We start from the raw sequence: 12,767 nt of genomic DNA on the forward strand, positions 1-12,767 counted from the left end.
TCTGGAGGTGGGTTGAGAGACCCAGGACTGACTCAATCAACACTGAGAACCATGGACGTCCGGAACCCAGCCCAAGCCCTGTGTTTACTGTCTGGACCAGAAGCAGGCTTGAGCATGTACAAAGACAAAAGAACCCCAAGAAAAGTCTCTGAATGGGGCACCCCGGGGTAAGAGACAATAGACTGTAACTGTAGTCCTCGGACTTATGACACAATTGATTCCTGAAAATCACATCTTAATTTGAAATGTCATAACTCAGTGTGACGGGTTGGATCACAGAAACCCCCTTGGGGCTGCCACCTGATGTGCCAAGACTACTTCTGCCCCTGCTTTCCTGCCCCGGCAGCTTAGGACTGCAGTGCCCTGCCTGGTTTGAATGAGACCCGCTAGCCTGCTGCAAACCCAGACCCAGGTCTGAACCACATGCCCCAAACCTGCAGACTTAACTGAAAGCAACGTAAGAAGTGTTCCTGTCCTTAGCACTCAGATGCCCAACTCCCAATGGGGTCCAAACCCCAAATAAATCCGTTTTACCCTGTATAAAGTCGTAAATTGTTCACCCTCTATAACAGTGATAGAGAGATATGCACAGCTGTCCCACCCCCCCCCCCCGTATTAATACATACTCTGTGTTAATTAATAAGTAAAAAGTGATTTTATTAAATACAGAAAGTAGGATTTAAGTGGTTCCAGGTATTAACAGACAGAACAAAGTGAATTACCAAGCAAAATAAAATAGAACACACAAGTCTATGTCTAAGAAAACTGAATACAGATAAAAACCTCACCCAGTAAGCTTCCTTTTACAGACTAATCTCCTTCTAGTCTGGGTCCAGCAATCACTCACACCCCCTGTAGTTACTGTCCTTTGTTCCAGTTTCTTTCGGTAAATTTATTTAATTTAGGTAACCTTTGGGGGTGGACAGGCTATCGCTTGAGCCAGCTGAAGACCAAATGGAGGGGTCTCCCAGGGGTTTAAATAGACTTTCTCTTGTGGGTGGACACCCCTCCCTCCCCCTGTGTAGAATCTAGCTACAAAATGGAGTTTTGGAGTCACATGGGCCAGTCACATGTCCATGCATGACTGAGTTTCTTACCAGCCTAGCCACATTCCTGGGAAAGGTCAGATGTGGATTGGCATCTTCAAGTTCATTGTTGGCTTAGGTGGTTCATGACTGGGCACTTAATTTGCACATTCCTTTCTCCGGAAGCTGACCAAATGCTTTACAAAGGCTACTCAAAAATCAAGCAAGTACACAGTCAACATTCATAACTTTGAATACAACAATGACACATGCATACGAATAGGATGAATAGACTCAGTAGATCATAACCTTCACAGAGATATGTTACATGGCATATGTAGCATAAAACATATTCCAGTTATGTCATATATATATTCATAAGCATATTTCCATAAAGCCTTATGGGGGGCACTGTGATACTCACAACCAATTTTCCCATAGGAACAATGTTATAAATGGGGGATTGGTTTCTAAACCGAGGCCCGATATGCTATTTTCACCCAGATTTTTGTACTCAATCAATTATAGACGAGTAATACAGCTCCATTAATGTATTCATATTGAAAATAGCAATCATGTTGACATAAAAGAATCACAGACACTAAAAATACATTAAGAAATATAGTACCTGTAGAGTGCTGTACACCGTGCATTACCCCTACCTACAAACGATCTAAAAAGCATAGACAAATTTTAAAGCCTTAAAAATTTAACATAACTTGTCTTCATCATTCCTGGGCATTGCTGATCTAAGAAACCGACTGAAGGGATGAAGAAGGAGATGGGACACTTTTGTCTGAGCTCACAGGTGGGTCTAATTGGATGGGGCTTTCAGGGGTATTTGGAGGTGAATTGGAAGGAGATAAGGAAGTGTCCGAGGGACTTTGGACAGAGGTTCTCTTCTTTTCCTTGTAAATTTCTCTGTAGCAGCTGTACGTGTTGTATAAGTCCCTAGTCACAGATGCACTGCGTCCAATGTTGGGGTCATGTTCCTCAAACAGGGACGTGGCAGCTTCCAAATGTTGAAATGCCTCAGCCAACACTTTTATTGTCAAGACTTTATGAGGAGGAGTCTCTTCAACAGTGGGTGCATCTTCTTCTTTCTCTGCCACTTTTTGCTGTTCCCATTCAATGAGGTCCTCATTAGTTAATTCTTCAGAATGTGATGCCAGCAACTCATCAACATCCTCTGGTGCAATGTCCAACTTAAGTTCTTTGCCCATTTCAACAACATTTTTGGTCACCTCCTCAACAGTGTCAGTAAAGCTTTGGAAGTCAGACACAAAATCAGGGCACAATTTTTTCCAAACGCCATTCAAATTGGGGTGTTTGACTTCATTCCATGCCTCATCAATGTTTTTAACTGCATGGCAAATGTTGAAGCTCTTCCAGAATTCCTTCAGAGTTGGTCCACCTTGCTTCTCAGTTTCCCTGATGGCCTGAGCAAATGTGCTCCTGAGATAGTGGACCTTGAAGGATGCAATTACCCCCTGGTCCATGGGTTGCAACAATGAAGTGGTGTTTGGGGGCAGAAACACCACTTGTATCTCAGGATGCATGTCGTCAAGGCTGGGTGGATGACCAGGAGCATTGTCGAGGATTAACAATGCTTTAAATGCAAGATTATTTTTGCTGCAATAATCCCTGACACTTGGCACAAAATGATAATTAAACCAATCCTCAAAAATGTTTTTATTGACCCATGCCTTAGGATGGGATTTCCATATCACTGGGAGAAATGCCTTGGAATATCCCTGGAAAGCCCTGGGAGTTTCTGAACGGTACACAAGCAAAGGTTTAAGTTTAAAGTCACCTGCAGCATTTGCACCAAGCAAAAGAGTGATCCTATCTTTAGCAGCTTTGTACCCTGGCATGGATTTCTCCTCTTTGGCAATCTCGGTTCTCAATGGCATTTTTTTCCAAAAGAGCCTAGTTTCGGCAACATTAAAAACTTGTTGAGCACAATACCCTCCCTTTTCAATTATTTTAGCCAGTCTCTCAGGAAAAACACGAGCTGCCTCCTCATCAGCACAGGCAGCTTCATCTGAGACCTTCAAGTTATGCAAATTGGCCCTGGCTTTAAACTGCATAAACCATTCCCTATTTGCATTAAAAGGCTCAGTGTTAGAACTTTCCCCCTGTTGTTTCTTTAGATCATCATAAAGGCTCCAGGCCTTCTCCTGAATTCTGCCTGAACTCACCAGAGCACAGCGTTGATTTTGATCCTCCAGCCAAATGATTAACAGTTTCTCAACCTGGTCAATAAGTCCAACATGCTGCTTAGTTGTCACAGTTGATTGCATAGGAGCCAAACCCTTAACACGTTCCTGAATCCGTTCCTTGTTTTGCAGGATGGTTGAAACAGTCGATCGGGGGATATCCAAAGCTTTACCAATTTTAGTTGGCGTCTCACCTCTTTCAAACTCCTCAATTATTTTAATTTTTGTACTCAAACTTCTTCTACGTTTCTTAGAAACGCCACTTGCACCAGATTTTTGCTTTTCTGACATTATTATGAGCAAAGAAACACGTCGTAAAGTCGAGGCCTGCCTGTATAACAGAATAGGAAAGGACACAAGATGTTATCCATTATGGAGGAGAGAAACTGTCAGCGGAAGTATCTCATGAAAAGAGGATCCCAGCTTTTGAAACTGGACAGGTACACCATTGGATGAGAAATACTTTTAGACAGGAAAGTAACTTGTAAATGAGTACAGCCTGTAGACTGTCTCTTATGTTTTTCTTTAACCTGTAACTGTATGTCTCCAAATCCTTATACCAACTTTCATGAGAATCTCTATCTCAAGCTCTGTTAAATAAACTTCAGTTTGTTTTACTTAGGCGTGTCTATAGTAAACTTGTGCTAGGCAGAGAGTTAAATTAAGGTAAAACCAGTAAACTGGGAGGCACTGCTTCTATGGAGGCAACGGACTGGCTTACATTGCAGATGTCCAGAAGACCAGGGACTGGGAATTCAAGTGTAAAAAAGGGGGGCTGCAAATAGAGGAAAAGAGTGGGGCTCATGGCACTGAGGGCAGACTATATCCCTGTAGCCAGTGGCTGGCTGACTGGGCAAAAAAATGGCAGATGAAATTCAGTGCTGATAATGCACACTGGTAAAAAATAATCACAACTATATATACAAAATTATGGGCATCTAAATTAGCTGTTACCACTCAAGAAAGAGATCTTGGAGTCATGGATAGTTCTCTGAAAACATCTGCTCAATGTGCAGAAGCAGTCAAAAAAGCAAACAGAATGGTAGGAATGATTGGGAAAGGGATAGATAAGACGACAAAAAATATCATAATGCCACTACATAAATCCATGGTACGTCCACATTTTGAATACTTTGTGCAGTTCTGATCATCCCATCTCAAAAAAAGATATATTAGAATTGGGAAAAGTAAAGAGAAGGGCAACTAAAATGATTAAGGGTATGAAACAGCTTCCATGCAAGAAGCGATTAAAAGACTGGGACTCTTCATCTTAGGAAAGGGATGACTAAGCGGAGCTATGATACAGAGCTGTCAACTCATAAATGGGGTGGAAAAAGTGAATGAGGAAGTGTTATTTACCCCTTCACATAACACAAGAACCTGGGGGCATCCAATGAAGTTAATAGGCAGCAGGTTTGAAACAAAAAACAGGAAGTATTTCTTCACACAATGGCAAACTCGGCACCAGGGAATGCTCTCCCCTCGAACCCTGCTCTGGGGTGTAGGGTCCCCCTGTCAGGGCTGCTGCTGCCCAAACAGCACAACAGTGATGGGACCCTGCTGTCCCTCCTCAGTCCCCAGTAGCCACCTTCAGCACCAGCCCTGAGTCACCCCCCACCCCCCGAGCTTTCCCTGAAACACAGAGTTGGTCATTAGAACTCCCTGCCATTCGGGGGGCTTTCTGCGGCAGCTGGACCCAGCCCCGGGGGCAGCCGCGGGCTCGGCCCGCACCTGGAGCCTGCAGGGGAGGGGAGAGACCCTGGGGAAAGGGCTGGGGATGGGCAGGGAAGTGACTCTGCACCAGCGGCCCCGCCCCAGCTCTGTTCCTGGGGGTGCTGCGAGTCTCAGAGCTGCTGCCCTCCCAGATCCCCCGCCACCAGGCTCTGCTCCCCACAGTGCCTGCAGGAGCCGAGCCAGCTCCGGGAGAGCGACCGCCCCAGGCCGGGGTAGGGACAAATGGTTCCCAGCCAGAGAGGAGTGGAGAGGGAGCAGGAGGGAGAGACTGGAAGGGGCAGCAGGAGCAGTAAGTGGGGAGGGAGGGTCCCAGCTCCCAGCCCTGCCCGGTTCCATGGGGATGAGATGGGGGGGGGAGGTTTAGAGTCCTTCTATGCAGATGTCTCAGGCATGAGAAGGTTTGGGGGGCTCCTTCCCTAAAGGGGACCTCACCCCTTGGACCCCATCTACACAAACCCCTCACCCAGGGGATAAAAACCCTCATGGCCCCAAACAAGCCCTGAGCCTGAGCCACGTGCAGCCCCCAGTTACTGAGGGGCCCTGCCCGGCTGCTGTCCTACCCTGGGCCTGGGGGCTGCTGAGCCCAGCTGTCCCCCCTCCCAGCCCCAGAGCAGAGATCCCTCCCCTCCGGGGTGTGCAGGCAGAAGTGGGATCCCCCAGCAGCCCTGGCCCAGATGCATGGAGACAAATTGCTCTTTATCTGGGGGAGAGTCAGTGACACGTGGGATCCTGAATCTGTCTCCCTGGGGCTGGGGCTCTGTCCCGACTCAGGGCCTGAATAAAGAGCTGGTGGGGGTGGGGCCAGTCAGTCCTTACCCTTCATCTCTGGGCTCGGTGTCGCCCCAGGCTCTGGCTGTCCCTCGGAGCTGGCAGTTCTTCTGTGCTTCCCCTGAGCTCGGTGCCTCTCTGCATGCCCCGGAGCAAGCAGCCCTGTGTCAGCTCCGCCCAAAGGTGCCAATCTCCCTTGGGGCCTGCGGATAGAAACACTCTCCTACACACACACGCATCACAAGAACCCTACCCTGTCAGGGTGTGTCCCCCCCCACACACATATCCGCTCATGACTTGCCATGACACAGACCATTTGGCAGCTCCCTCATATTCACTTGGCCCCATTCTCTGGCTTGTCCCCAAGTGATCCAGGAGTAAAAGGTTTAGTTTCACTTTCCTGTTTCTAGAAATGTGCTGCTCTGACAGCAACCAGCCATTTCCCTTCTGCCAACTCCCTGCTGCTGTGGGCAGAGTTGGGAAGAGTCATTAGCAGGGCTGCCCAAGGATTCAGGGGGTCTGGGGTCTTCGGCGGCGGGTCCCAGGGTGGGAGGACCCCCCGCCACGGGTCTTCAGGGCATTTCGGTGGCGGGTCCCAGAGTGGAAGGACCCCCTGCCGCCGAACTGCCGCCGAAGACCCAGAGTGGAAGACGCTCCGGGGGCCCAGGCCCCGCGAGAGTTTTCCGGGACCCAGGGCCGGCTCTAGGTTTTTTGCCACCCCAAGCAAAAAAAATTTTGGCTGCCCCCCGTCCCAGCCCTGGACTCCTTGCCGCACCCCCCTGCTGCCCCAACCCTGGGCTCTCCCCCACCACCCGCACCCCCCCGCCCTGGGCTCTCCCCCCCCGACCTGCACCCCCCTGCCGCCCCAGCCCTGGGCTCTCACCCCCCCAGCCGCACCTCCCTGCCGCCCCAGCCCTGGGCTCTCCCCCCCACACACACCCTGCCGCCCCAGCTCTGAGCTCCCCCCTATCCCCCCACACTTGCACACACACCCTGCCGCCCCAGCTCTGAGCTCCCCCCTATCCCCCCACACTTGCCCCCCCACACACACCTCCTGCCACCCCAGCCCTGGGCTCTCCCCACCCCGCCCTGCACCCTCCTTCTGCCGCAGCCCTGGGTCACTGGTAACTCGCTCCCAGGGCGGGTCATTCAGTAGGAATTTTGGATGTGCACAGAACACAGACAGGACTGGTTCCCATATGGTTACAGAACTGCAGTAAAGTGGAACAATTTTCAGCATGTGTGATTGAAGGCTATCTGGATGCATATTATAAGACTGTCCTACATAAATGAGGAAAAGTTCAGGTGCCTTTATTATTCTTTTGTTCCACTCTTTGTTTCTATGGGGAATTTGCCAATGCAATATCACTGTCTTCCTTTTAAACAAACAAACAAACAAAAGGCAATGGCTGTTGAAAATAGCAATTCCAGTCCTAATAACCACTGGGAAGCATTTCTTGCTCAATTTTATCCTACTTTTTCTACAGCAAGTTACAGTGGATCAATATATTTGATTTGGGAGAAATGAAGTAACAGCCGCCCAAACTGAGCTTGAGCACTCCTGAATTTTGAGGTGTTCAAATCTGGAAGGCAGGTGCTGGGGGGGGCTGTGGCTCCGCAGGGGAACACGGCAGCATGTATGCAGCAGCATGTCTGGCACTGCGCGAAGCCAGACACGCTGGTCTGAGTGGCATGGTAAGGGGGCTGGGGGGTTGGAGAAGGGGTAGGGGGTTCCGGGGGGGCAGTCAAGGGACAAGGAGAAGGGGAGGTTAGATGGGTCAGGCATTTGGAGGGGGCAGTCAGGGGACAGGGAGCAGGGGGATTGGATGGGTTGGGGTTTCTGTGGGGGGCAGTCGGAGGGAGTGGATGGGGGCAGGGTGGGGCTACCCTCCCTCCCCGTGGAGTGTCCTATTTTTTGAATGTTAAAATATGGTCTCCCTACTCCCAGTGCAGCTCTCCATTCAAAGCAGGCTGCAGTGCGGGGGGGGCTGGGCCCGACCCCTGCTGCCGGCACCAGGCCCCCCACTAATGCCCCGCACTGCCCAGGGCCTCCCTGCCCTGCTGCTGCCCCCCACAGCTCCTGTCCCCGTGGCCCTGCAGCCCTTGAGCGCATTTCCCCACTCCCCCACGGAGGAGCCAGCCACCCAGCGGAGCGGCCACGCCCCCTGCAGGGGGGGTGCAGGTGCGCAGGCTGCGTAGGGCACCACCATCGGTAGGGACGGCTCTGTCTGGGCTGCGTTCCTGGCCCGCGGCCACAGGGCTCCACAGCTGTCCCGCATCTTCCCCCAAGCGTCCCCCAGTCCCTGCTCCTCCCCCTCCCTCCCTGAGCTTGAACACCACAAATCAGCTGTTTGCAGTGCTCCAGAAGCTCTGGGAGGGCGGAGGAGGAGTTATTGAGCTTTTCCCCGTCAGTGCTCCAGAGGGAGAACCAGGTTTCAAGTTTACACCCGAAAGGTTAAAATGACTCAGGGCCTTCTTCCTGGTCTGGCAAATGGACAGGACCCTGGTCCCCTAAGGGCCCCAATCCTTAGGGGAGGAGTGGAAGGACTTGGCCTGCTGAGGCCTCGTAAGACTGTGTCCTTGGTTGGAGCTGAAGCCCCTAGAGTGGGGGGCTGCCTGGTAAGCCAATTAACAGGTGTGTAGGTTCTTGTATTGCTTTTACTATGTCATCTTTTTACCTTACGGATGATGTAGGCTTGCTTAGAAAGAGCTGAGTGGTAACGTTACCCCTGTATCAATTATTCTGTATCCATCTCAGAAGTGAAAGCAAGCAGGTGTCCTAGGACAGTCTGTCTGTGCTGGGAATGACAGTGAGGGCCGGGAGTTCTGCAGCCTAGACACACCCTAATCAGAAGGAAGAGGGACGTGGGTAGGGTGACCAGATGTCCCGATTTTATAGGGACAGTCCTGATTTTGGGGGCTTTTTCTTATATAGGCTCCTATTACCCCCCACCCCTTGTCCTGATTTTTTACACTTACTGTCTGGTCACCCTAGACGTGGGTCTCCACCCCACAAAGGCAATGGCTGGGGGGAGCTTCAGAAAAATATTACAGAAAATTTCCACTTTGCCACTGAAGGCTCCTGGCCTGGCATGCTGGTTTTTGTGGAGCCCGTCCTTAGGTGTCAAGTTTCAGAGGGGGAGCCGTGTTAGTCTGTTTCAGCAAAAACAAGGAGGAATCCTGTGGCACCTTAAAGACAAACAAATTTATTTGGGCATAAGCTTTCGTGGGCTATAACCCATCTGATATGCATCGGAAGAAGTGGGTTGTAGCCCATGAAAGTTTATGCCCAAATTAATTTGTTAGTCTTTAAGGTGCCACAGGACTCCTCCTTGTTCTTAGGTGTCTCTCTCTCCCTATGCATTGTATGGGGAGCCCAGGCACCTAACTCAGGCCTTATGGAGCACAGTGTTGTTCCAGTGATTTTCTACGTGTCTAAAAAGTAGGCATTGCAATACCAAAGTCCCCTTGTGGCTCTGGGCCACAGCCCCCAGCTCTGTGGAGAACTGGCCCTGTTGGATAATAGAGGGTGAAGGCCGGAGAAGGACGTCTGGTGGCGCAGCCAGTGTCATTCAGAGAGGTGCTGTTTCTACACCTATGGAAAAACTCCTTCAGTTGGTGCAGCTGCATCTACACGAGGGGTCTGTGCCAGCAGAGAGTGTGTAGTGTAGACACAGTCTGAGTGAGAGATGTGATCCAGCCCATTGGCCCAGCCCCAGGGATCCCATGGACACCCCAATCCCTGCTCGGGTGGGGGCAGGGTCTGCTTCTCGCGGCTGCTGCTGTTGCTGCCCTGAGGACAACACTGAGGCTTTGTCTTCACTACCCGCCGATCCGGCGGGTAGCAATCGGTTTATCGGGGATCGACTTACCGCGTCTAGTGAAGACGCGGTAAAATCGATCCCTGATCGCTCTGCCGTCGACTCCGGAAATCCACCTCGGCAGGAGGCGGCAGCGGAGTCGGCGGCAGCGGTCGACTTTCCCACGTCCTCACCGCCAGGTAAGCCGACCTAAAATACGCAACTTCAGCTACGGTATTCACGTAGCTGAAGTTGCGTATCTTAGGTCGGACCCCCGCTGCAGTGTAGACCTAGCCTCAGTGGATCCTGCTGCCTCCTTCTCTCAGCCCACAACAGACGCCTTCAGCCCCAGCCCTGAGCCTCCCTGGACCTTCTACTTCAACTTAGAATTGCGCCCAAGGGGAGACCCATCTCCGGGCTCTGCCCGCACCAGCCCCGCACCGCAGTCTGCAGGGGAGGGGAGCCCCGGGGGAAGGGCTGGGGCCAGGCAGGAAAGTGACTCTGCACAAACAGACCCGCATTACACAATCACTGTTACCGGGGGGTCTGCGAGTCCCAGAGCTGCTGCCCTCACTGCCCCCCCGCCCCGGCTCTGCTCCGCTGAGTGTCTGGGAGGGCGAATGCCCAGAGGGGAACAGGGGAAGGGGGGGACTGAAAAGGGCAGCAGGAGCCATATGTTAGGAGGGAGGTTCCCAGCTCCCAGATCTGCCTGGATCCACAGGCGATGTGATGGGGGAGGGGAGGGAGGTTTCCAGTCCCTCTGCGCAGAGGCCCCAGGCATGAGACGGTTTGGGGGGTTCTGTTCCCTAGAGGGGAAGCCCCGTCTGTACAAACCCTTCACCCAGGGTAGACAAACCCTGGTGGCCCCAAACAATCCTTGAGCCTAAGCCACGTGCAGCCCCTCGTTACTGAGGGGCCCGGCCCAGCTGCTGTCCTACCCTGGGCCTGGGGGCTGCTGAGCCCAGCTGTCCCCCCTCCCAGCCCCAGAGCAGAGATCCCTCCCCTCCGAGGTGTGCAGGCAGCAGCGGGATCCCCCATCAGCCCTGGCCCAGCTGCACAGAGACAAATTGCTCTTTATCCTGGGTAGATTCAGAGACAAGCGGGACCCTGAATCTGTCTCCCTGGGGCTGGGGCTCTGTCCTGGCTCAGGGCCTGAATGAAGAGCTGGTGGGGGTGGGGCCAGTCAGTCCTTACCCTCCGTCTCTGGGCTCGGTGTCTCCGCAGGCTCTGGCTGTCCCTGGGAGCTGCCAGACCCCCTGGCTCTCCCCTGAGCTCGGTGCCTCTCTGCGTGCCCCGGAGCAAGCAGCCCTGTGTCAGCTCCACCCAAAGGTGCCAATCTCCCTTGGGCCTGGGGAGAGAGACCGCCCCCAGCCACAACAGCCCGGCTTGGTCAGGGTGTGTCCTCGCCACCCTGCTCTGCACGGAGCAGCTGCTGGGACTTGTCAGATGACACAGGCCATTTGGCAGCTCCCTCATGTTCACTTGGCCCGATTCTCCTGCTTGCCCCCTGTGAACCAGGAGTAACAGGTTTAGTTTCAATTTCCTGTTCCTAGAAATGTGCCACCGTAACAGTGACCTGCGATTTCCCTTCTGCCAGCTGCCTCCTGCTCCGGGGTGAGTTGGGAAGAGTCGTTAGGGACAAGGAGCCATGTCCCATCCGCATGTCTGCCGGTTCCTGCAGCTTGGCCTCTCCTCAGCTCCAGCCAGTCACTCCAGCTGGTCTCAGTGAGGACGCGGTACAGGGAACAACGGTGCATGTCGGTATCGTATCCCTCTCACGCACATGCCTGGCTATCCCGGCACACACTTCCCGTGTCTGTCTAGCTACGGGGCTCTAGTGCCCATCACCGCAGTGTCTGGACTGCGACGTCACTAAGCACCCGCTCAGTCTGCGGCTCAGGATTCTCCCCTCGTCCCATCAGGTGCTGAGACGTGTGAGCACCAATCTCCCCTCCCTCTGCCTCCCCTCCTTTATTACTGTATTACAGGAGCACCCAGAGACCCCAGCTCAGCCCAGGACCCCCCTGTGCTCAGGGCTGTATCCCCAATCTCCATATCAGAGCGCATGGAGGAGCAGTGACTTACCCCATCAGTGCCAGGGCAGGGGACAGAGCCCAGGACCCCTGATGTCAGTTCTGGGTCCTGTCCACCAGCGCACACGGCCGGCCCTCTCCATCGGGGTCGCTGTGGGGAGCTGCTGTGCAGAGCCGGGCCAGGTAGTTTGCTCTGACAATGGCTAGGTCCATGCACCTTCTGTGAGACCGTTGTGGGGGGAGGGGGTTACACAGCTGGGCACCTGCTATGGAAAAGGCCCTGTCCCAAGTTCAGTGGTCCACCTGCCGCAACCAGTCACAGCATGGGAAGAGAAGAGGGCCTGGAAATTGGGGCCTCAGGGCACTGTGCTCAGTGGGGATTTTAAGTCTCCAGAGAACTATGGGGTGACAATAAACAGTGCCATAAAATGAATCATATCCAGGAATAGTTTTTTTTCCGGTACTTTCTCCTGTTTTCCTTTTTCCACTTGGCAACTCTTCCAAAATTGAGCACATTGTGATGTGCTGAGGCCTGTGTTGGAATCGCAGGTTATTATGTTAAGAACAGGGGACGGGGGTCCCCGATCCTGGGGGCAGGCTACTGGGCTCTGTTCCTATAGCCGTCAGTCAGCAGACAGCCGACCCAGAGGCAGGTGGGGTGAGTTGTGTCCCTCTGCCTTAGAGAGCAGCCGGCTTTGGTTCTCTCTGTTCCTGCTTGTGAGTTATCATTCGGAATTCTAGCAATTAAAGTCATATTATGTTGTAACCTTCTGGCAAGAACCTTTTATGTTTGTTTTCTAATTTCAATGTGTGTACTGTGTAGCTGGACAGAAACCTCCTCCTCTGCCCCCGCCCTGTTATTCTGCACAGCTCTGATTGGCTGGCGGGAATGAATTAACTCTGATCCTGGGAGGGTTTGAGGCAATGCGCATATGGGGGCAGGAGAGGGCAGCAGCCCGGGAAGGCTCTGAGAGTGAAAAAGAAGCAGGTTCAGCAAGACAGACAGAGGGCGGGCGAGACTGAACTGGGAGCTGTTGGAGGAGAGCCGCTGCTGGCAAAGGAGACTCTTATAAATGCACAACCTGGAGCTGACATTCAGCTGATCCCACATACCCGGACCCACCATCCTGAGCTCACACGGCCTGAGAGCATCAGAGCAGAGCACTCGGACAGACTGGGCTGACCCAA

This window comes from Emys orbicularis, chromosome 11, assembly GCF_028017835.1.
Source record: "Emys orbicularis isolate rEmyOrb1 chromosome 11, rEmyOrb1.hap1, whole genome shotgun sequence".
In the NCBI taxonomy this organism is placed as follows: domain Eukaryota; kingdom Metazoa; phylum Chordata; order Testudines; family Emydidae; genus Emys; species Emys orbicularis.